Source organism: Phoxinus phoxinus (genome assembly GCF_949152265.1).
Source record: "Phoxinus phoxinus genome assembly, chromosome: 6".
Classification (NCBI taxonomy): domain Eukaryota; kingdom Metazoa; phylum Chordata; class Actinopteri; order Cypriniformes; family Leuciscidae; genus Phoxinus; species Phoxinus phoxinus.
In genome coordinates this window covers 44,656,797-44,680,591 of record NC_136881.1, presented here as the reverse complement: position 1 = coordinate 44,680,591, position 23,795 = coordinate 44,656,797, and positions in this window count along the sequence as shown.

Genomic DNA, 23,795 nt, shown 5'->3' with positions numbered 1-23,795 from the left:
AAGTCTGGCAATCCGTAACGTCCGCTGATCTTTCCTGATTCAGGGTGCAGGCTCTCGGTCGTCAGGCATCCCTCATGGCGGAGGAGCAGAAACGGGCCGTCTTCACTCAATTCGTCCAACGCTTCTTGTCGAGACACGACCTTAAAGGTACTTTTTAGTGCAATCACTGCCTTGAATTGTCATCTCTCGCGCTGTAGAACCCCTATGCGTCCGTCAACGTCTCTGCTTGTCGCAGTTGTTTCAGCTTGCTCACAATTCAGTGGTGCTCTGATAAATTCCCCCAATGCTCTGTGTTCAATCCAGATCCTGCCTGTCTTTCCAAAACTACGAGCAGTGCTGACTGGCTTGAGAAGAACATTGGCAATTTCTCCAGCTACGCTAACTTGGTAGAATTGAAGTCCCTGAATGGCAATTTCTCCAGTGTGAGTAACTTTTTTTGGCTTGGTCCAGTAGCTCGTGTGAACTGTCATTATTTGAAACCAATTTTTCTTTAATAAACTGCTTAATCTGTGTCCATGATGTGCTTTAGTTTGAATCACTGGCACTGCTGACCCCTACCCAAGTAGCTGAACTCACACTGAGCTCTGGAGTACTGAACAACACCAATCAGATCAGCGCTGTGTTCGACCGACTGGAGGAAGGCGACGGTTTCGAGAACGTAGAGGAGTTTCTGACGGCACTGAGCACAGCTCCTGAGGCAAGTCAATAAGTCAAAGTGTCTGACAGAGATCGCATTGATGCGGTGGAGAATAGCCCAAAGTACGGTACTCTCTTACAGTGCCGTTCAATATCCTGGTTTTGTGTTTTTGCAGATTCACCATATCATCCCTGCTGTGAGAGACGTGATGATGAACCGAACCTTCATAATCATCAGATCGAAGATCCAGGAATTTGAGGCCTCTGTCTGGCTTATGTGGTTCACTGTGAAGCTCATCCCTATCCTCCCCAGTTTCACCGCAGAAATGCTGGTTACAGTCACAGCTAACATCAGCTGCACCAACTACCATGTGATGTGAGTGCCTGAATTTGGAGACAGGAAGTTTGTTGATATGTACCAATCCATCCACATAATGACCCTCTGTGGCTTTCTCTTGCAGCGTTGAAGGACTGGGATCTGTGTTCCCCGAAATGACACTCATCAGGAAGCAGGAGATAACCAAAGTTCTGGTGGAGCACCTGAAGAAATTTGCCACCCAATTTAGCATTCCAGGTAGGCCTTCCCAGGGCATGCTTTTGCGGCATCCCTCTATTGCCAGAATAGAGTGCGTTGCAGTGGCGTTTTTTCTTCTTCTTCAGCTGACAGCTCACCGTAGTTGTGTGTGTGTATGTGTGTGTCAACTTCATAACCGTGCAGGGATGCAGACTGATCTTCCTCCACCCCTATCTTTAAAAACAGGTTGCAGACAGAACATTACCAGCGATGCTGATTGGCTTAATGCCAACTTGGGCCCATTCACCACAGTGGCCAATTACTCGGACCTTAAGGAGTTGAACGTCAGCGGGGTAAAATACCTACCTTCTCTTATGTTTCTGTTGTCACACAGCTTTAAGAGAGCCTTTGATTGGTGCTTAGTGTTGGGCAGAAAGCAGAGTGCCGGCAATCATTCCTGCTATTTCCTTGGTGTTATGTTCACCTTAGATGGCAGCTCTGGAAACCCTGTCACCTGATCAGAAAGCCGAGCTGCTGTTGGATCCGTCCACCGGTGCTCTTGAAAATGTGACCGTGGTGAAGGAGGTGTTGAGCAGCATCCTAAAATCCCCAGATGAGAATCAGCTTGAGAAATTCTTTGAAAAATTTGTGGAAGTCAGCAAGGAGGTGAGTTTTTTGTTGTTGTTGTTGTTGTTGTTGTTGTTGTTTTTGTTGTTTTTTGATGAACCTGATTATCCTAATTGGCCTAGACCACGATTGTGATGCTCTTGAACAAGAAAGCTCTGTTTCCCTCCCTCCCCCAGGAAAACATAACCTACATCACAAACGTGGAAGTCCGAGACACAATGCTGAACCTGACTTTGACTGCTCTGGCTCCCAAATTGCCCCTCTTCCAAACGAGTGACTACGAGCTGTGGTTTCAAATCAATCTCGTGGTCCTGCTGGCCAGCTTCCATCCCTCAGTTCTGGTGGTGATCCCCACCAACCTCACCTGTGACTCTTACAGTGCAATGTGAGAAAGCTGGCACCTTTGGTTTTAAGTTTTTTTTTTATGCAGTCTGTAGAAATAAGCATTGAAAATCTGCATTTTGTATGTTTCTTTAGATTGAAAGGCCTGGAGACGGCTTTGGCAGTTCTCCCATCTGGACTTGAAGTGGAGCTCAAGTCCAGTGTAGACAAACTTCTACAGTCACCACCAGAAGGTATGGCATGACCAGAGTAAAACAAAAGAATTCTGACAAAATGCATGTGAATGTAAGCCATATGCCAGTGGCCTCCTGTTGACCGAAATCTCTTTTTTCTTGGCTTCTCGTCAGACTGTACGCCTCCTCGCCCCGTCGGTTTCGTAAGTACTATATTGTTTTAGATGGCTTATGAGTTGAGTTAAAGCCCAAGAGAAGCTGTTCATAATTGTTTCCTCTTTTCTTTCTGCTTCATCTTCTCTCGCAATAGTGCAATGAAACATCAGTAGATGGTAAGTCAGAACACACAACGGCAGTTTGCGATTGATAGAATTTAGTCATTTTGCAATAAACTCATAAGATAGCTCGAAAATTCTCCATCTGATCTTTTATTTTTTGGTCTTCCTTTACAGAAAACAAGCTGTGTCAAGATGTTAACCTGTGAGTATTGGTTTGGTATGTACTGAAAGCAGAGGTAGGCTTCAGAAAGTGTTGTAAATGGGAATCGTGCTTTTGTTCCCTTCCAGTGGTCAACTTGAGGCTCAGAGTTCGTCTGCAAATTTCTCGGCTGGGCTGTGCGGCTTCAACCTCTCTGATTATGCCTGCTCTTCGGTAAGTCCTCCATGAGCTGTGCACCCGAGTGCTTGTCTATGCAAAGTGTCCTGTGTCTCTGTCTGGCTAAATCTGTCCACCTCTTTCAAGGTTGCATCATCTCTGTCCTCTGATGACATCTTCACGCTGCTGACTTGCAAGGCGCCAAGCGACACGAGCGTCAGCACAGAGACGTGGAAGCTTTTCTTCCAGAAAGTCGCAGGAGTTCTGGAGGATGCTCTGTCAAAGTTCTCCAACAAGGTAGGCGACACCCCTGCTTTTTCTGGGAAGTGCTGCCTCAGAGCTCTGAACTGACGTGCCCCATTATTTTTACAGACCCTAACCAACGGTCAGCCTAAGTCCCATGTTCTCGATGCCATTGGAGAGGTGAAAGTCAACAACTTCAGCGCTGCACAGCTGACGGATGCCAGCTTCGTTGCCGCCTGGTTCCAGGACAGGCTGAGACCATTTTTGTCAGCAGTCTCCAGGGACTTTCTGTCCTGCCTTAGCTCCAAGAACTTCAGTTGCGACACCTACCAAGTTGTGTAAGTATGCTCAGTGCTGTGGAAATCCTCAAGTGGTGTTTGGCGGAGTAAAGTCTGGCAATCCGTAACGTCCGCTGATCTTTCCTGATTCAGGGTGCAGGCTCTCGGTCGTCAGGCATCCCTCATGGCGGAGGAGCAGAAACGGGCCGTCTTCACTCAATTCGTCCAACGCTTCTTGTCGAGACACGACCTTAAAGGTACTTTTTAGTGCAATCACTGCCTTGAATTGTCATCTCTCGCGCTGTAGAACCCCTATGCGTCCGTCAACGTCTCTGCTTGTCGCAGTTGTTTCAGCTTGCTCACAATTCAGTGGTGCTCTGATAAATTCCCCCAATGCTCTGTGTTCAATCCAGATCCTGCCTGTCTTTCCAAAACTACGAGCAGTGCTGACTGGCTTGAGAAGAACATTGGCAATTTCTCCAGCTACGCTAACTTGGTAGAATTGAAGTCCCTGAATGGCAATTTCTCCAGTGTGAGTAACTTTTTTTGGCTTGGTCCAGTAGCTCGTGTGAACTGTCATTATTTGAAACCAATTTTTCTTTAATAAACTGCTTAATCTGTGTCCATGATGTGCTTTAGTTTGAATCACTGGCACTGCTGACCCCTACCCAAGTAGCTGAACTCACACTGAGCTCTGGAGTACTGAACAACACCAATCAGATCAGCGCTGTGTTCGACCGACTGGAGGAAGGCGACGGTTTCGAGAACGTAGAGGAGTTTCTGACGGCACTGAGCACAGCTCCTGAGGCAAGTCAATAAGTCAAAGTGTCTGACAGAGATCGCATTGATGCGGTGGAGAATAGCCCAAAGTACGGTACTCTCTTACAGTGCCGTTCAATATCCTGGTTTTGTGTTTTTGCAGATTCACCATATCATCCCTGCTGTGAGAGACGTGATGATGAACCGAACCTTCATAATCATCAGATCGAAGATCCAGGAATTTGAGGCCTCTGTCTGGCTTATGTGGTTCACTGTGAAGCTCATCCCTATCCTCCCCAGTTTCACCGCAGAAATGCTGGTTACAGTCACAGCTAACATCAGCTGCACCAACTACCATGTGATGTGAGTGCCTGAATTTGGAGACAGGAAGTTTGTTGATATGTACCAATCCATCCACATAATGACCCTCTGTGGCTTTCTCTTGCAGCGTTGAAGGACTGGGATCTGTGTTCCCCGAAATGACACTCATCAGGAAGCAGGAGATAACCAAAGTTCTGGTGGAGCACCTGAAGAAATTTGCCACCCAATTTAGCATTCCAGGTAGGCCTTCCCAGAGCATGCTTTTGCGGCATCCCTCTATTGCCAGAATAGAGTGCGTTGCAGTGGCGTTTTTTCTTCTTCTTCAGCTGACAGCTCACCGTAGTTGTGTGTGTGTATGTGTGTGTCAACTTCATAACCGTGCAGGGATGCAGACTGATCTTCCTCCACCCCTATCTTTAAAAACAGGTTGCAGACAGAACATTACCAGCGATGCTGATTGGCTTAATGCCAACTTGGGCCCATTCACCACAGTGGCCAATTACTCGGACCTTAAGGAGTTGAACGTCAGCGGGGTAAAATACCTACCTTCTCTTATGTTTCTGTTGTCACACAGCTTTAAGAGAGCCTTTGATTGGTGCTTAGTGTTGGGCAGAAAGCAGAGTGCCGGCAATCATTCCTGCTATTTCCTTGGTGTTATGTTCACCTTAGATGGCAGCTCTGGAAACCCTGTCACCTGATCAGAAAGCCGAGCTGCTGTTGGATCCGTCCACCGGTGCTCTTGAAAATGTGACCGTGGTGAAGGAGGTGTTGAGCAGCATCCTAAAATCCCCAGATGAGAATCAGCTTGAGAAATTCTTTGAAAAATTTGTGGAAGTCAGCAAGGAGGTGAGTTTTTTGTTGTTGTTGTTGTTGTTGTTGTTGTTGTTGTTGTTTTTGTTGTTTTTTGATGAACCTGATTATCCTAATTGGCCTAGACCACGATTGTGATGCTCTTGAACAAGAAAGCTCTGTTTCCCTCCCTCCCCCAGGAAAACATAACCTACATCACAAACGTGGAAGTCCGAGACACAATGCTGAACCTGACTTTGACTGCTCTGGCTCCCAAATTGCCCCTCTTCCAAACGAGTGACTACGAGCTGTGGTTTCAAATCAATCTCGTGGTCCTGCTGGCCAGCTTCCATCCCTCAGTTCTGGTGGTGATCCCCACCAACCTCACCTGTGACTCTTACAGTGCAATGTGAGAAAGCTGGCACCTTTGGTTTTAAGTTTTTTTTTATGCAGTCTGTAGAAATAAGCATTGAAAATCTGCATTTTGTATGTTTCTTTAGATTGAAAGGCCTGGAGACGGCTTTGGCAGTTCTCCCATCTGGACTTGAAGTGGAGCTCAAGTCCAGTGTAGACAAACTTCTACAGTCACCACCAGAAGGTATGGCATGACCAGAGTAAAACAAAAGAATTCTGACAAAATGCATGTGAATGTAAGCCATATGCCAGTGGCCTCCTGTTGACCGAAATCTCTTTTTTCTTGGCTTCTCGTCAGACTGTACGCCTCCTCGCCCCGTCGGTTTCGTAAGTACTATATTGTTTTAGATGGCTTATGAGTTGAGTTAAAGCCCAAGAGAAGCTGTTCATAATTGTTTCCTCTTTTCTTTCTGCTTCATCTTCTCTCGCAATAGTGCAATGAAACATCAGTAGATGGTAAGTCAGAACACACAACGGCAGTTTGCGATTGATAGAATTTAGTCATTTTGCAATAAACTCATAAGATAGCTCGAAAATTCTCCATCTGATCTTTTATTTTTTGGTCTTCCTTTACAGAAAACAAGCTGTGTCAAGATGTTAACCTGTGAGTATTGGTTTGGTATGTACTGAAAGCAGAGGTAGGCTTCAGAAAGTGTTGTAAATGGGAATCGTGCTTTTGTTCCCTTCCAGTGGTCAACTTGAGGCTCAGAGTTCGTCTGCAAATTTCTCGGCTGGGCTGTGCGGCTTCAACCTCTCTGATTATGCCTGCTCTTCGGTAAGTCCTCCATGAGCTGTGCACCCGAGTGCTTGTCTTTGCAAAGTGTCCTGTGTCTCTGTCTGGCTAAATCTGTCCACCTCTTTCAAGGTTGCATCATCTCTGTCCTCTGATGACATCTTCACGCTGCTGACTTGCAAGGCGCCAAGCGACACGAGCGTCAGCACAGAGACGTGGAAGCTTTTCTTCCAGAAAGTCGCAGGAGTTCTGGAGGATGCTCTGTCAAAGTTCTCCAACAAGGTAGGCGACACCCCTGCTTTTTCTGGGAAGTGCTGCCTCAGAGCTCTGAACTGACGTGCCCCATTATTTTTACAGACCCTAACCAATGGTCAGCCTAAGTCCCATGTTCTCGATGCCATTGGAGAGGTGAAAGTCAACAACTTCAGCGCTGCACAGCTGACGGATGCCAGCTTCGTTGCCGCCTGGTTCCAGGACAGGCTGAGACCATTTTTGTCAGCAGTCTCCAGGGACTTTCTGTCCTGCCTTAGCTCCAAGAACTTCAGTTGCGACACCTACCAAGTTGTGTAAGTATGCTCAGTGCTGTGGAAATCCTCAAGTGGTGTTTGGCGGAGTAAAGTCTGGCAATCCGTAACGTCCGCTGATCTTTCCTGATTCAGGGTGCAGGCTCTCGGTCGTCAGGCATCCCTCATGGCGGAGGAGCAGAAACGGGCCGTCTTCACTCAATTCGTCCAACGCTTCTTGTCGAGACACGACCTTAAAGGTACTTTTTAGTGCAATCACTGCCTTGAATTGTCATCTCTCGCGCTGTAGAACCCCTATGCGTCCGTCAACGTCTCTGCTTGTCGCAGTTGTTTCAGCTTGCTCACAATTCAGTGGTGCTCTGATAAATTCCCCCAATGCTCTGTGTTCAATCCAGATCCTGCCTGTCTTTCCAAAACTACGAGCAGTGCTGACTGGCTTGAGAAGAACATTGGCAATTTCTCCAGCTACGCTAACTTGGTAGAATTGAAGTCCCTGAATGGCAATTTCTCCAGTGTGAGTAACTTTTTTTGGCTTGGTCCAGTAGCTCGTGTGAACTGTCATTATTTGAAACCAATTTTTCTTTAATAAACTGCTTAATCTGTGTCCATGATGTGCTTTAGTTTGAATCACTGGCACTGCTGACCCCTACCCAAGTAGCTGAACTCACACTGAGCTCTGGAGTACTGAACAACACCAATCAGATCAGCGCTGTGTTCGACCGACTGGAGGAAGGCGACGGTTTCGAGAACGTAGAGGAGTTTCTGACGGCACTGAGCACAGCTCCTGAGGCAAGTCAATAAGTCAAAGTGTCTGACAGAGATCGCATTGATGCGGTGGAGAATAGCCCAAAGTACGGTACTCTCTTACAGTGCCGTTCAATATCCTGGTTTTGTGTTTTTGCAGATTCACCATATCATCCCTGCTGTGAGAGACGTGATGATGAACCGAACCTTCATAATCATCAGATCGAAGATCCAGGAATTTGAGGCCTCTGTCTGGCTTATGTGGTTCACTGTGAAGCTCATCCCTATCCTCCCCAGTTTCACCGCAGAAATGCTGGTTACAGTCACAGCTAACATCAGCTGCACCAACTACCATGTGATGTGAGTGCCTGAATTTGGAGACAGGAAGTTTGTTGATATGTACCAATCCATCCACATAATGACCCTCTGTGGCTTTCTCTTGCAGCGTTGAAGGACTGGGATCTGTGTTCCCCGAAATGACACTCATCAGGAAGCAGGAGATAACCAAAGTTCTGGTGGAGCACCTGAAGAAATTTGCCACCCAATTTAGCATTCCAGGTAGGCCTTCCCAGAGCATGCTTTTGCGGCATCCCTCTATTGCCAGAATAGAGTGCGTTGCAGTGGCGTTTTTTCTTCTTCTTCAGCTGACAGCTCACCGTAGTTGTGTGTGTGTATGTGTGTGTCAACTTCATAACCGTGCAGGGATGCAGACTGATCTTCCTCCACCCCTATCTTTAAAAACAGGTTGCAGACAGAACATTACCAGCGATGCTGATTGGCTTAATGCCAACTTGGGCCCATTCACCACAGTGGCCAATTACTCGGACCTTAAGGAGTTGAACGTCAGCGGGGTAAAATACCTACCTTCTCTTATGTTTCTGTTGTCACACAGCTTTAAGAGAGCCTTTGATTGGTGCTTAGTGTTGGGCAGAAAGCAGAGTGCCGGCAATCATTCCTGCTATTTCCTTGGTGTTATGTTCACCTTAGATGGCAGCTCTGGAAACCCTGTCACCTGATCAGAAAGCCGAGCTGCTGTTGGATCCGTCCACCGGTGCTCTTGAAAATGTGACCGTGGTGAAGGAGGTGTTGAGCAGCATCCTAAAATCCCCAGATGAGAATCAGCTTGAGAAATTCTTTGAAAAATTTGTGGAAGTCAGCAAGGAGGTGAGTTTTTTGTTGTTGTTGTTGTTGTTGTTGTTGTTGTTGTTGTTTTTGTTGTTTTTTGATGAACCTGATTATCCTAATTGGCCTAGACCACGATTGTGATGCTCTTGAACAAGAAAGCTCTGTTTCCCTCCCTCCCCCAGGAAAACATAACCTACATCACAAACGTGGAAGTCCGAGACACAATGCTGAACCTGACTTTGACTGCTCTGGCTCCCAAATTGCCCCTCTTCCAAACGAGTGACTACGAGCTGTGGTTTCAAATCAATCTCGTGGTCCTGCTGGCCAGCTTCCATCCCTCAGTTCTGGTGGTGATCCCCACCAACCTCACCTGTGACTCTTACAGTGCAATGTGAGAAAGCTGGCACCTTTGGTTTTAAGTTTTTTTTTATGCAGTCTGTAGAAATAAGCATTGAAAATCTGCATTTTGTATGTTTCTTTAGATTGAAAGGCCTGGAGACGGCTTTGGCAGTTCTCCCATCTGGACTTGAAGTGGAGCTCAAGTCCAGTGTAGACAAACTTCTACAGTCACCACCAGAAGGTATGGCATGACCAGAGTAAAACAAAAGAATTCTGACAAAATGCATGTGAATGTAAGCCATATGCCAGTGGCCTCCTGTTGACCGAAATCTCTTTTTTCTTGGCTTCTCGTCAGACTGTACGCCTCCTCGCCCCGTCGGTTTCGTAAGTACTATATTGTTTTAGATGGCTTATGAGTTGAGTTAAAGCCCAAGAGAAGCTGTTCATAATTGTTTCCTCTTTTCTTTCTGCTTCATCTTCTCTCGCAATAGTGCAATGAAACATCAGTAGATGGTAAGTCAGAACACACAACGGCAGTTTGCGATTGATAGAATTTAGTCATTTTGCAATAAACTCATAAGATAGCTCGAAAATTCTCCATCTGATCTTTTATTTTTTGGTCTTCCTTTACAGAAAACAAGCTGTGTCAAGATGTTAACCTGTGAGTATTGGTTTGGTATGTACTGAAAGCAGAGGTAGGCTTCAGAAAGTGTTGTAAATGGGAATCGTGCTTTTGTTCCCTTCCAGTGGTCAACTTGAGGCTCAGAGTTCGTCTGCAAATTTCTCGGCTGGGCTGTGCGGCTTCAACCTCTCTGATTATGCCTGCTCTTCGGTAAGTCCTCCATGAGCTGTGCACCCGAGTGCTTGTCTTTGCAAAGTGTCCTGTGTCTCTGTCTGGCTAAATCTGTCCACCTCTTTCAAGGTTGCATCATCTCTGTCCTCTGATGACATCTTCACGCTGCTGACTTGCAAGGCGCCAAGCGACACGAGCGTCAGCACAGAGACGTGGAAGCTTTTCTTCCAGAAAGTCGCAGGAGTTCTGGAGGATGCTCTGTCAAAGTTCTCCAACAAGGTAGGCGACACCCCTGCTTTTTCTGGGAAGTGCTGCCTCAGAGCTCTGAACTGACGTGCCCCATTATTTTTACAGACCCTAACCAATGGTCAGCCTAAGTCCCATGTTCTCGATGCCATTGGAGAGGTGAAAGTCAACAACTTCAGCGCTGCACAGCTGACGGATGCCAGCTTCGTTGCCGCCTGGTTCCAGGACAGGCTGAGACCATTTTTGTCAGCAGTCTCCAGGGACTTTCTGTCCTGCCTTAGCTCCAAGAACTTCAGTTGCGACACCTACCAAGTTGTGTAAGTATGCTCAGTGCTGTGGAAATCCTCAAGTGGTGTTTGGCGGAGTAAAGTCTGGCAATCCGTAACGTCCGCTGATCTTTCCTGATTCAGGGTGCAGGCTCTCGGTCGTCAGGCATCCCTCATGGCGGAGGAGCAGAAACGGGCCGTCTTCACTCAATTCGTCCAACGCTTCTTGTCGAGACACGACCTTAAAGGTACTTTTTAGTGCAATCACTGCCTTGAATTGTCATCTCTCGCGCTGTAGAACCCCTATGCGTCCGTCAACGTCTCTGCTTGTCGCAGTTGTTTCAGCTTGCTCACAATTCAGTGGTGCTCTGATAAATTCCCCCAATGCTCTGTGTTCAATCCAGATCCTGCCTGTCTTTCCAAAACTACGAGCAGTGCTGACTGGCTTGAGAAGAACATTGGCAATTTCTCCAGCTACGCTAACTTGGTAGAATTGAAGTCCCTGAATGGCAATTTCTCCAGTGTGAGTAACTTTTTTTGGCTTGGTCCAGTAGCTCGTGTGAACTGTCATTATTTGAAACCAATTTTTCTTTAATAAACTGCTTAATCTGTGTCCATGATGTGCTTTAGTTTGAATCACTGGCACTGCTGACCCCTACCCAAGTAGCTGAACTCACACTGAGCTCTGGAGTACTGAACAACACCAATCAGATCAGCGCTGTGTTCGACCGACTGGAGGAAGGCGACGGTTTCGAGAACGTAGAGGAGTTTCTGACGGCACTGAGCACAGCTCCTGAGGCAAGTCAATAAGTCAAAGTGTCTGACAGAGATCGCATTGATGCGGTGGAGAATAGCCCAAAGTACGGTACTCTCTTACAGTGCCGTTCAATATCCTGGTTTTGTGTTTTTGCAGATTCACCATATCATCCCTGCTGTGAGAGACGTGATGATGAACCGAACCTTCATAATCATCAGATCGAAGATCCAGGAATTTGAGGCCTCTGTCTGGCTTATGTGGTTCACTGTGAAGCTCATCCCTATCCTCCCCAGTTTCACCGCAGAAATGCTGGTTACAGTCACAGCTAACATCAGCTGCACCAACTACCATGTGATGTGAGTGCCTGAATTTGGAGACAGGAAGTTTGTTGATATGTACCAATCCATCCACATAATGACCCTCTGTGGCTTTCTCTTGCAGCGTTGAAGGACTGGGATCTGTGTTCCCCGAAATGACACTCATCAGGAAGCAGGAGATAACCAAAGTTCTGGTGGAGCACCTGAAGAAATTTGCCACCCAATTTAGCATTCCAGGTAGGCCTTCCCAGAGCATGCTTTTGCGGCATCCCTCTATTGCCAGAATAGAGTGCGTTGCAGTGGCGTTTTTTCTTCTTCTTCAGCTGACAGCTCACCGTAGTTGTGTGTGTGTATGTGTGTGTCAACTTCATAACCGTGCAGGGATGCAGACTGATCTTCCTCCACCCCTATCTTTAAAAACAGGTTGCAGACAGAACATTACCAGCGATGCTGATTGGCTTAATGCCAACTTGGGCCCATTCACCACAGTGGCCAATTACTCGGACCTTAAGGAGTTGAACGTCAGCGGGGTAAAATACCTACCTTCTCTTATGTTTCTGTTGTCACACAGCTTTAAGAGAGCCTTTGATTGGTGCTTAGTGTTGGGCAGAAAGCAGAGTGCCGGCAATCATTCCTGCTATTTCCTTGGTGTTATGTTCACCTTAGATGGCAGCTCTGGAAACCCTGTCACCTGATCAGAAAGCCGAGCTGCTGTTGGATCCGTCCACCGGTGCTCTTGAAAATGTGACCGTGGTGAAGGAGGTGTTGAGCAGCATCCTAAAATCCCCAGATGAGAATCAGCTTGAGAAATTCTTTGAAAAATTTGTGGAAGTCACCAAGGAGGTGAGTTTTTTGTTGTTGTTGTTGTTGTTGTTGTTGTTGTTGTTTTTGTTGTTTTTTGATGAACCTGATTATCCTAATTGGCCTAGACCACGATTGTGATGCTCTTGAACAAGAAAGCTCTGTTTCCCTCCCTCCCCCAGGAAAACATAACCTACATCACAAACGTGGAAGTCCGAGACACAATGCTGAACCTGACTTTGACTGCTCTGGCTCCCAAATTGCCCCTCTTCCAAACGAGTGACTACGAGCTGTGGTTTCAAATCAATCTCGTGGTCCTGCTGGCCAGCTTCCATCCCTCAGTTCTGGTGGTGATCCCCACCAACCTCACCTGTGACTCTTACAGTGCAATGTGAGAAAGCTGGCACCTTTGGTTTTAAGTTTTTTTTTATGCAGTCTGTAGAAATAAGCATTGAAAATCTGCATTTTGTATGTTTCTTTAGATTGAAAGGCCTGGAGACGGCTTTGGCAGTTCTCCCATCTGGACTTGAAGTGGAGCTCAAGTCCAGTGTAGACAAACTTCTACAGTCACCACCAGAAGGTATGGCATGACCAGAGTAAAACAAAAGAATTCTGACAAAATGCATGTGAATGTAAGCCATATGCCAGTGGCCTCCTGTTGACCGAAATCTCTTTTTTCTTGGCTTCTCGTCAGACTGTACGCCTCCTCGCCCCGTCGGTTTCGTAAGTACTATATTGTTTTAGATGGCTTATGAGTTGAGTTAAAGCCCAAGAGAAGCTGTTCATAATTGTTTCCTCTTTTCTTTCTGCTTCATCTTCTCTCGCAATAGTGCAATGAAACATCAGTAGATGGTAAGTCAGAACACACAACGGCAGTTTGCGATTGATAGAATTTAGTCATTTTGCAATAAACTCATAAGATAGCTCGAAAATTCTCCATCTGATCTTTTATTTTTTGGTCTTCCTTTACAGAAAACAAGCTGTGTCAAGATGTTAACCTGTGAGTATTGGTTTGGTATGTACTGAAAGCAGAGGTAGGCTTCAGAAAGTGTTGTAAATGGGAATCGTGCTTTTGTTCCCTTCCAGTGGTCAACTTGAGGCTCAGAGTTCGTCTGCAAATTTCTCGGCTGGGCTGTGCGGCTTCAACCTCTCTGATTATGCCTGCTCTTCGGTAAGTCCTCCATGAGCTGTGCACCCGAGTGCTTGTCTTTGCAAAGTGTCCTGTGTCTCTGTCTGGCTAAATCTGTCCACCTCTTTCAAGGTTGCATCATCTCTGTCCTCTGATGACATCTTCACGCTGCTGACTTGCAAGGCGCCAAGCGACACGAGCGTCAGCACAGAGACGTGGAAGCTTTTCTTCCAGAAAGTCGCAGGAGTTCTGGAGGATGCTCTGTCAAAGTTCTCCAACAAGGTAGGCGACACCCCTGCTTTTTCTGGGAAGTGCTGCCTCAGAGCTCTGAACTGACGTGCCCCATTATTTTTACAGACCCTAACCAATGGTCAGCCTAAGTCCCATGTTCTCGATGCCATTGGAGAGGTGAAAGTCAACAACTTCAGCGCTGCACAGCTGACGGATGCCAGCTTCGTTGCCGCCTGGTTCCAGGACAGGCTGAGACCATTTTTGTCAGCAGTCTCCAGGGACTTTCTGTCCTGCCTTAGCTCCAAGAACTTCAGTTGCGACACCTACCAAGTTGTGTAAGTATGCTCAGTGCTGTGGAAATCCTCAAGTGGTGTTTGGCGGAGTAAAGTCTGGCAATCCGTAACGTCCGCTGATCTTTCCTGATTCAGGGTGCAGGCTCTCGGTCGTCAGGCATCCCTCATGGCGGAGGAGCAGAAACGGGCCGTCTTCACTCAATTCGTCCAACGCTTCTTGTCGAGACACGACCTTAAAGGTACTTTTTAGTGCAATCACTGCCTTGAATTGTCATCTCTCGCGCTGTAGAACCCCTATGCGTCCGTCAACGTCTCTGCTTGTCGCAGTTGTTTCAGCTTGCTCACAATTCAGTGGTGCTCTGATAAATTCCCCCAATGCTCTGTGTTCAATCCAGATCCTGCCTGTCTTTCCAAAACTACGAGCAGTGCTGACTGGCTTGAGAAGAACATTGGCAATTTCTCCAGCTACGCTAACTTGGTAGAATTGAAGTCCCTGAATGGCAATTTCTCCAGTGTGAGTAACTTTTTTTGGCTTGGTCCAGTAGCTCGTGTGAACTGTCATTATTTGAAACCAATTTTTCTTTAATAAACTGCTTAATCTGTGTCCATGATGTGCTTTAGTTTGAATCACTGGCACTGCTGACCCCTACCCAAGTAGCTGAACTCACACTGAGCTCTGGAGTACTGAACAACACCAATCAGATCAGCGCTGTGTTCGACCGACTGGAGGAAGGCGACGGTTTCGAGAACGTAGAGGAGTTTCTGACGGCACTGAGCACAGCTCCTGAGGCAAGTCAATAAGTCAAAGTGTCTGACAGAGATCGCATTGATGCGGTGGAGAATAGCCCAAAGTACGGTACTCTCTTACAGTGCCGTTCAATATCCTGGTTTTGTGTTTTTGCAGATTCACCATATCATCCCTGCTGTGAGAGACGTGATGATGAACCGAACCTTCATAATCATCAGATCGAAGATCCAGGAATTTGAGGCCTCTGTCTGGCTTATGTGGTTCACTGTGAAGCTCATCCCTATCCTCCCCAGTTTCACCGCAGAAATGCTGGTTACAGTCACAGCTAACATCAGCTGCACCAACTACCATGTGATGTGAGTGCCTGAATTTGGAGACAGGAAGTTTGTTGATATGTACCAATCCATCCACATAATGACCCTCTGTGGCTTTCTCTTGCAGCGTTGAAGGACTGGGATCTGTGTTCCCCGAAATGACACTCATCAGGAAGCAGGAGATAACCAAAGTTCTGGTGGAGCACCTGAAGAAATTTGCCACCCAATTTAGCATTCCAGGTAGGCCTTCCCAGAGCATGCTTTTGCGGCATCCCTCTATTGCCAGAATAGAGTGCGTTGCAGTGGCGTTTTTTCTTCTTCTTCAGCTGACAGCTCACCGTAGTTGTGTGTGTGTATGTGTGTGTCAACTTCATAACCGTGCAGGGATGCAGACTGATCTTCCTCCACCCCTATCTTTAAAAACAGGTTGCAGACAGAACATTACCAGCGATGCTGATTGGCTTAATGCCAACTTGGGCCCATTCACCACAGTGGCCAATTACTCGGACCTTAAGGAGTTGAACGTCAGCGGGGTAAAATACCTACCTTCTCTTATGTTTCTGTTGTCACACAGCTTTAAGAGAGCCTTTGATTGGTGCTTAGTGTTGGGCAGAAAGCAGAGTGCCGGCAATCATTCCTGCTATTTCCTTGGTGTTATGTTCACCTTAGATGGCAGCTCTGGAAACCCTGTCACCTGATCAGAAAGCCGAGCTGCTGTTGGATCCGTCCACCGGTGCTCTTGAAAATGTGACCGTGGTGAAGGAGGTGTTGAGCAGCATCCTAAAATCCCCAGATGAGAATCAGCTTGAGAAATTCTTTGAAAAATTTGTGGAAGTCACCAAGGAGGTGAGTTTTTTGTTGTTGTTGTTGTTGTTGTTGTTGTTTTTGTTGTTTTTTGATGAACCTGATTATCCTAATTGGCCTAGACCACGATTGTGATGCTCTTGAACAAGAAAGCTCTGTTTCCCTCCCTCCCCCAGGAAAACATAACCTACATCACAAACGTGGAAGTCCGAGACACAATGCTGAACCTGACTTTGACTGCTCTGGCTCCCAAATTGCCCCTCTTCCAAACGAGTGACTACGAGCTGTGGTTTCAAATCAATCTCGTGGTCCTGCTGGCCAGCTTCCATCCCTCAGTTCTGGTGGTGATCCCCACCAACCTCACCTGTGACTCTTACAGTGCAATGTGAGAAAGCTGGCACCTTTGGTTTTAAGTTTTTTTTTATGCAGTCTGTAGAAATAAGCATTGAAAATCTGCATTTTGTATGTTTCTTTAGATTGAAAGGCCTGGAGACGGCTTTGGCAGTTCTCCCATCTGGACTTGAAGTGGAGCTCAAGTCCAGTGTAGACAAACTTCTACAGTCACCACCAGAAGGTATGGCATGACCAGAGTAAAACAAAAGAATTCTGACAAAATGCATGTGAATGTAAGCCATATGCCAGTGGCCTCCTGTTGACCGAAATCTCTTTTTTCTTGGCTTCTCGTCAGACTGTACGCCTCCTCGCCCCGTCGGTTTCGTAAGTACTATATTGTTTTAGATGGCTTATGAGTTGAGTTAAAGCCCAAGAGAAGCTGTTCATAATTGTTTCCTCTTTTCTTTCTGCTTCATCTTCTCTCGCAATAGTGCAATGAAACATCAGTAGATGGTAAGTCAGAACACACAACGGCAGTTTGCGATTGATAGAATTTAGTCATTTTGCAATAAACTCATAAGATAGCTCGAAAATTCTCCATCTGATCTTTTATTTTTTGGTCTTCCTTTACAGAAAACAAGCTGTGTCAAGATGTTAACCTGTGAGTATTGGTTTGGTATGTACTGAAAGCAGAGGTAGGCTTCAGAAAGTGTTGTAAATGGGAATCGTGCTTTTGTTCCCTTCCAGTGGTCAACTTGAGGCTCAGAGTTCGTCTGCAAATTTCTCGGCTGGGCTGTGCGGCTTCAACCTCTCTGATTATGCCTGCTCTTCGGTAAGTCCTCCATGAGCTGTGCACCCGAGTGCTTGTCTTTGCAAAGTGTCCTGTGTCTCTGTCTGGCTAAATCTGTCCACCTCTTTCAAGGTTGCATCATCTCTGTCCTCTGATGACATCTTCACGCTGCTGACTTGCAAGGCGCCAAGCGACACGAGCGTCAGCACAGAGACGTGGAAGCTTTTCTTCCAGAAAGTCGCAGGAGTTCTGGAGGATGCTCTGTCAAAGTTCTCCAACAAGGTAGGCGACACCCCTGCTTTTTCTGGGAAGTGCTGCCTCAGAGCTCTGAACTGACGTGCCCCATTATTTTTACAGACCCTAACCAACGGTCAGCCTAAGTCCCATGTTCTCGATGCCATTGGAGAGGTGAAAGTCAACAACTTCAGCGCTGCACAGCTGACGGATGCCAGCTTCGTTGCCGCCTGGTTCCAGGACAGGCTGAGACCATTTTTGTCAGCAGTCTCCAGGGACTTTCTGTCCTGCCTTAGCTCCAAGAACTTCAGTTGCGACACCTACCAAGTTGTGTAAGTATGCTCAGTGCTGTGGAAATCCTCAAGTGGTGTTTGGCGGAGTAAAGTCTGGCAATCCGTAACGTCCGCTGATCTTTCCTGATTCAGGGTGCAGGCTCTCGGTCGTCAGGCATCCCTCATGGCGGAGGAGCAGAAACGGGCCGTCTTCACTCAATTCGTCCAACGCTTCTTGTCGAGACACGACCTTAAAGGTACTTTTTAGTGCAATCACTGCCTTGAATTGTCATCTCTCGCGCTGTAGAACCCCTATGCGTCCGTCAACGTCTCTGCTTGTCGCAGTTGTTTCAGCTTGCTCACAATTCAGTGGTGCTCTGATAAATTCCCCCAATGCTCTGTGTTCAATCCAGATCCTGCCTGTCTTTCCAAAACTACGAGCAGTGCTGACTGGCTTGAGAAGAACATTGGCAATTTCTCCAGCTACGCTAACTTGGTAGAATTGAAGTCCCTGAATGGCAATTTCTCCAGTGTGAGTAACTTTTTTTGGCTTGGTCCAGTAGCTCGTGTGAACTGTCATTATTTGAAACCAATTTTTCTTTAATAAACTGCTTAATCTGTGTCCATGATGTGCTTTAGTTTGAATCACTGGCACTGCTGACCCCTACCCAAGTAGCTGAACTCACACTGAGCTCTGGAGTACTGAACAACACCAATCAGATCAGCGCTGTGTTCGACCGACTGGAGGAAGGCGACGGTTTCGAGAACGTAGAGGAGTTTCTGACGGCACTGAGCACAGCTCCTGAGGCAAGTCAATAAGTCAAAGTGTCTGACAGAGATCGCATTGATGCGGTGGAGAATAGCCCAAAGTACGGTACTCTCTTACAGTGCCGTTCAATATCCTGGTTTTGTGTTTTTGCAGATTCACCATATCATCCCTGCTGTGAGAGACGTGATGATGAACCGAACCTTCATAATCATCAGATCGAAGATCCAGGAATTTGAGGCCTCTGTCTGGCTTATGTGGTTCACTGTGAAGCTCATCCCTATCCTCCCCAGTTTCACCGCAGAAATGCTGGTTACAGTCACAGCTAACATCAGCTGCACCAACTACCATGTGATGTGAGTGCCTGAATTTGGAGACAGGAAGTTTGTTGATATGTACCAATCCATCCACATAATGACCCTCTGTGGCTTTCTCTTGCAGCGTTGAAGGACTGGGATCTGTGTTCCCCGAAATGACACTCATCAGGAAGCAGGAGATAACCAAAGTTCTGGTGGAGCACCTGAAGAAATTTGCCACCCAATTTAGCATTCCAGGTAGGCCTTCCCAGAGCATGCTTTTGCGGCATCCCTCTATTGCCAGAATAGAGTGCGTTGCAGTGGCGTTTTTTCTTCTTCTTCAGCTGACAGCTCACCGTAGTTGTGTGTGTGTATGTGTGTGTCAACTTCATAACCGTGCAGGGATGCAGACTGATCTTCCTCCACCCCTATCTTTAAAAACAGGTTGCAGACAGAACATTACCAGCGATGCTGATTGGCTTAATGCCAACTTGGGCCCATTCACCACAGTGGCCAATTACTCGGACCTTAAGGAGTTGAACGTCAGCGGGGTAAAATACCTACCTTCTCTTATGTTTCTGTTGTCACACAGCTTTAAGAGAGCCTTTGATTGGTGCTTAGTGTTGGGCAGAAAGCAGAGTGCCGGCAATCATTCCTGCTATTTCCTTGGTGTTATGTTCACCTTAGATGGCAGCTCTGGAAACCCTGTCACCTGATCAGAAAGCCGAGCTGCTGTTGGATCCGTCCACCGGTGCTCTTGAAAATGTGACCGTGGTGAAGGAGGTGTTGAGCAGCATCCTAAAATCCCCAGATGAGAATCAGCTTGAGAAATTCTTTGAAAAATTTGTGGAAGTCACCAAGGAGGTGAGTTTTTTGTTGTTGTTGTTGTTGTTGTTGTTGTTGTTGTTTTTGTTGTTTTTTGATGAACCTGATTATCCTAATTGGCCTAGACCACGATTGTGATGCTCTTGAACAAGAAAGCTCTGTTTCCCTCCCTCCCCCAGGAAAACATAACCTACATCACAAACGTGGAAGTCCGAGACACAATGCTGAACCTGACTTTGACTGCTCTGGCTCCCAAATTGCCCCTCTTCCAAACGAGTGACTACGAGCTGTGGTTTCAAATCAATCTCGTGGTCCTGCTGGCCAGCTTCCATCCCTCAGTTCTGGTGGTGATCCCCACCAACCTCACCTGTGACTCTTACAGTGCAATGTGAGAAAGCTGGCACCTTTGGTTTTAAGTTTTTTTTTATGCAGTCTGTAGAAATAAGCATTGAAAATCTGCATTTTGTATGTTTCTTTAGATTGAAAGGCCTGGAGACGGCTTTGGCAGTTCTCCCATCTGGACTTGAAGTGGAGCTCAAGTCCAGTGTAGACAAACTTCTACAGTCACCACCAGAAGGTATGGCATGACCAGAGTAAAACAAAAGAATTCTGACAAAATGCATGTGAATGTAAGCCATATGCCAGTGGCCTCCTGTTGACCGAAATCTCTTTTTTCTTGGCTTCTCGTCAGACTGTACGCCTCCTCGCCCCGTCGGTTTCGTAAGTACTATATTGTTTTAGATGGCTTATGAGTTGAGTTAAAGCCCAAGAGAAGCTGTTCATAATTGTTTCCTCTTTTCTTTCTGCTTCATCTTCTCTCGCAATAGTGCAATGAAACATCAGTAGATGGTAAGTCAGAACACACAACGGCAGTTTGCGATTGATAGAATTTAGTCATTTTGCAATAAACTCATAAGATAGCTCGAAAATTCTCCATCTGATCTTTTATTTTTTGGTCTTCCTTTACAGAAAACAAGCTGTGTCAAGATGTTAACCTGTGAGTATTGGTTTGGTATGTACTGAAAGCAGAGGTAGGCTTCAGAAAGTGTTGTAAATGGGAATCGTGCTTTTGTTCCCTTCCAGTGGTCAACTTGAGGCTCAGAGTTCGTCTGCAAATTTCTCGGCTGGGCTGTGCGGCTTCAACCTCTCTGATTATGCCTGCTCTTCGGTAAGTCCTCCATGAGCTGTGCACCCGAGTGCTTGTCTTTGCAAAGTGTCCTGTGTCTCTGTCTGGCTAAATCTGTCCACCTCTTTCAAGGTTGCATCATCTCTGTCCTCTGATGACATCTTCACGCTGCTGACTTGCAAGGCGCCAAGCGACACGAGCGTCAGCACAGAGACGTGGAAGCTTTTCTTCCAGAAAGTCGCAGGAGTTCTGGAGGATGCTCTGTCAAAGTTCTCCAACAAGGTAGGCGACACCCCTGCTTTTTCTGGGAAGTGCTGCCTCAGAGCTCTGAACTGACGTGCCCCATTATTTTTACAGACCCTAACCAATGGTCAGCCTAAGTCCCATGTTCTCGATGCCATTGGAGAGGTGAAAGTCAACAACTTCAGCGCTGCACAGCTGACGGATGCCAGCTTCGTTGCCGCCTGGTTCCAGGACAGGCTGAGACCATTTTTGTCAGCAGTCTCCAGGGACTTTCTGTCCTGCCTTAGCTCCAAGAACTTCAGTTGCGACACCTACCAAGTTGTGTAAGTATGCTCAGTGCTGTGGAAATCCTCAAGTGGTGTTTGGCGGAGTAAAGTCTGGCAATCCGTAACGTCCGCTGATCTTTCCTGATTCAGGGTGCAGGCTCTCGGTCGTCAGGCATCCCTCATGGCGGAGGAGCAGAAACGGGCCGTCTTCACTCAATTCGTCCAACGCTTCTTGTCGAGACACGACCTTAAAGGTACTTTTTAGTGCAATCACTGCCTTGAATTGTCATCTCTCGCGCTGTAGAACCCCTATGCGTCCGTCAACGTCTCTGCTTGTCGCAGTTGTTTCAGCTTGCTCACAATTCAGTGGTGCTCTGATAAATTCCCCCAATGCTCTGTGTTCAATCCAGATCCTGCCTGTCTTTCCAAAACTACGAGCAGTGCTGACTGGCTTGAGAAGAACATTGGCAATTTCTCCAGCTACGCTAACTTGGTAGAATTGAAGTCCCTGAATGGCAATTTCTCCAGTGTGAGTAACTTTTTTTGGCTTGGTCCAGTAGCTCGTGTGAACTGTCATTATTTGAAACCAATTTTTCTTTAATAAACTGCTTAATCTGTGTCCATGATGTGCTTTAGTTTGAATCACTGGCACTGCTGACCCCTACCCAAGTAGCTGAACTCACACTGAGCTCTGGAGTACTGAACAACACCAATCAGATCAGCGCTGTGTTCGACCGACTGGAGGAAGGCGACGGTTTCGAGAACGTAGAGGAGTTTCTGACGGCACTGAGCACAGCTCCTGAGGCAAGTCAATAAGTCAAAGTGTCTGACAGAGATCGCATTGATGCGGTGGAGAATAGCCCAAAGTACGGTACTCTCTTACAGTGCCGTTCAATATCCTGGTTTTGTGTTTTTGCAGATTCACCATATCATCCCTGCTGTGAGAGACGTGATGATGAACCGAACCTTCATAATCATCAGATCGAAGATCCAGGAATTTGAGGCCTCTGTCTGGCTTATGTGGTTCACTGTGAAGCTCATCCCTATCCTCCCCAGTTTCACCGCAGAAATGCTGGTTACAGTCACAGCTAACATCAGCTGCACCAACTACCATGTGATGTGAGTGCCTGAATTTGGAGACAGGAAGTTTGTTGATATGTACCAATCCATCCACATAATGACCCTCTGTGGCTTTCTCTTGCAGCGTTGAAGGACTGGGATCTGTGTTCCCCGAAATGACACTCATCAGGAAGCAGGAGATAACCAAAGTTCTGGTGGAGCACCTGAAGAAATTTGCCACCCAATTTAGCATTCCAGGTAGGCCTTCCCAGAGCATGCTTTTGCGGCATCCCTCTATTGCCAGAATAGAGTGCGTTGCAGTGGCGTTTTTTCTTCTTCTTCAGCTGACAGCTCACCGTAGTTGTGTGTGTGTATGTGTGTGTCAACTTCATAACCGTGCAGGGATGCAGACTGATCTTCCTCCACCCCTATCTTTAAAAACAGGTTGCAGACAGAACATTACCAGCGATGCTGATTGGCTTAATGCCAACTTGGGCCCATTCACCACAGTGGCCAATTACTCGGACCTTAAGGAGTTGAACGTCAGCGGGGTAAAATACCTACCTTCTCTTATGTTTCTGTTGTCACACAGCTTTAAGAGAGCCTTTGATTGGTGCTTAGTGTTGGGCAGAAAGCAGAGTGCCGGCAATCATTCCTGCTATTTCCTTGGTGTTATGTTCACCTTAGATGGCAGCTCTGGAAACCCTGTCACCTGATCAGAAAGCCGAGCTGCTGTTGGATCCGTCCACCGGTGCTCTTGAAAATGTGACCGTGGTGAAGGAGGTGTTGAGCAGCATCCTAAAATCCCCAGATGAGAATCAGCTTGAGAAATTCTTTGAAAAATTTGTGGAAGTCACCAAGGAGGTGAGTTTTTTGTTGTTGTTGTTGTTGTTGTTGTTGTTTTTGTTGTTTTTTGATGAACCTGATTATCCTAATTGGCCTAGACCACGATTGTGATGCTCTTGAACAAGAAAGCTCTGTTTCCCTCCCTCCCCCAGGAAAACATAACCTACATCACAAACGTGGAAGTCCGAGACACAATGCTGAACCTGACTTTGACTGCTCTGGCTCCCAAATTGCCCCTCTTCCAAACGAGTGACTACGAGCTGTGGTTTCAAATCAATCTCGTGGTCCTGCTGGCCAGCTTCCATCCCTCAGTTCTGGTGGTGATCCCCACCAACCTCACCTGTGACTCTTACAGTGCAATGTGAGAAAGCTGGCACCTTTGGTTTTAAGTTTTTTTTTATGCAGTCTGTAGAAATAAGCATTGAAAATCTGCATTTTGTATGTTTCTTTAGATTGAAAGGCCTGGAGACGGCTTTGGCAGTTCTCCCATCTGGACTTGAAGTGGAGCTCAAGTCCAGTGTAGACAAACTTCTACAGTCACCACCAGAAGGTATGGCATGACCAGAGTAAAACAAAAGAATTCTGACAAAATGCATGTGAATGTAAGCCATATGCCAGTGGCCTCCTGTTGACCGAAATCTCTTTTTTCTTGGCTTCTCGTCAGACTGTACGCCTCCTCGCCCCGTCGGTTTCGTAAGTACTATATTGTTTTAGATGGCTTATGAGTTGAGTTAAAGCCCAAGAGAAGCTGTTCATAATTGTTTCCTCTTTTCTTTCTGCTTCATCTTCTCTCGCAATAGTGCAATGAAACATCAGTAGATGGTAAGTCAGAACACACAACGGCAGTTTGCGATTGATAGAATTTAGTCATTTTGCAATAAACTC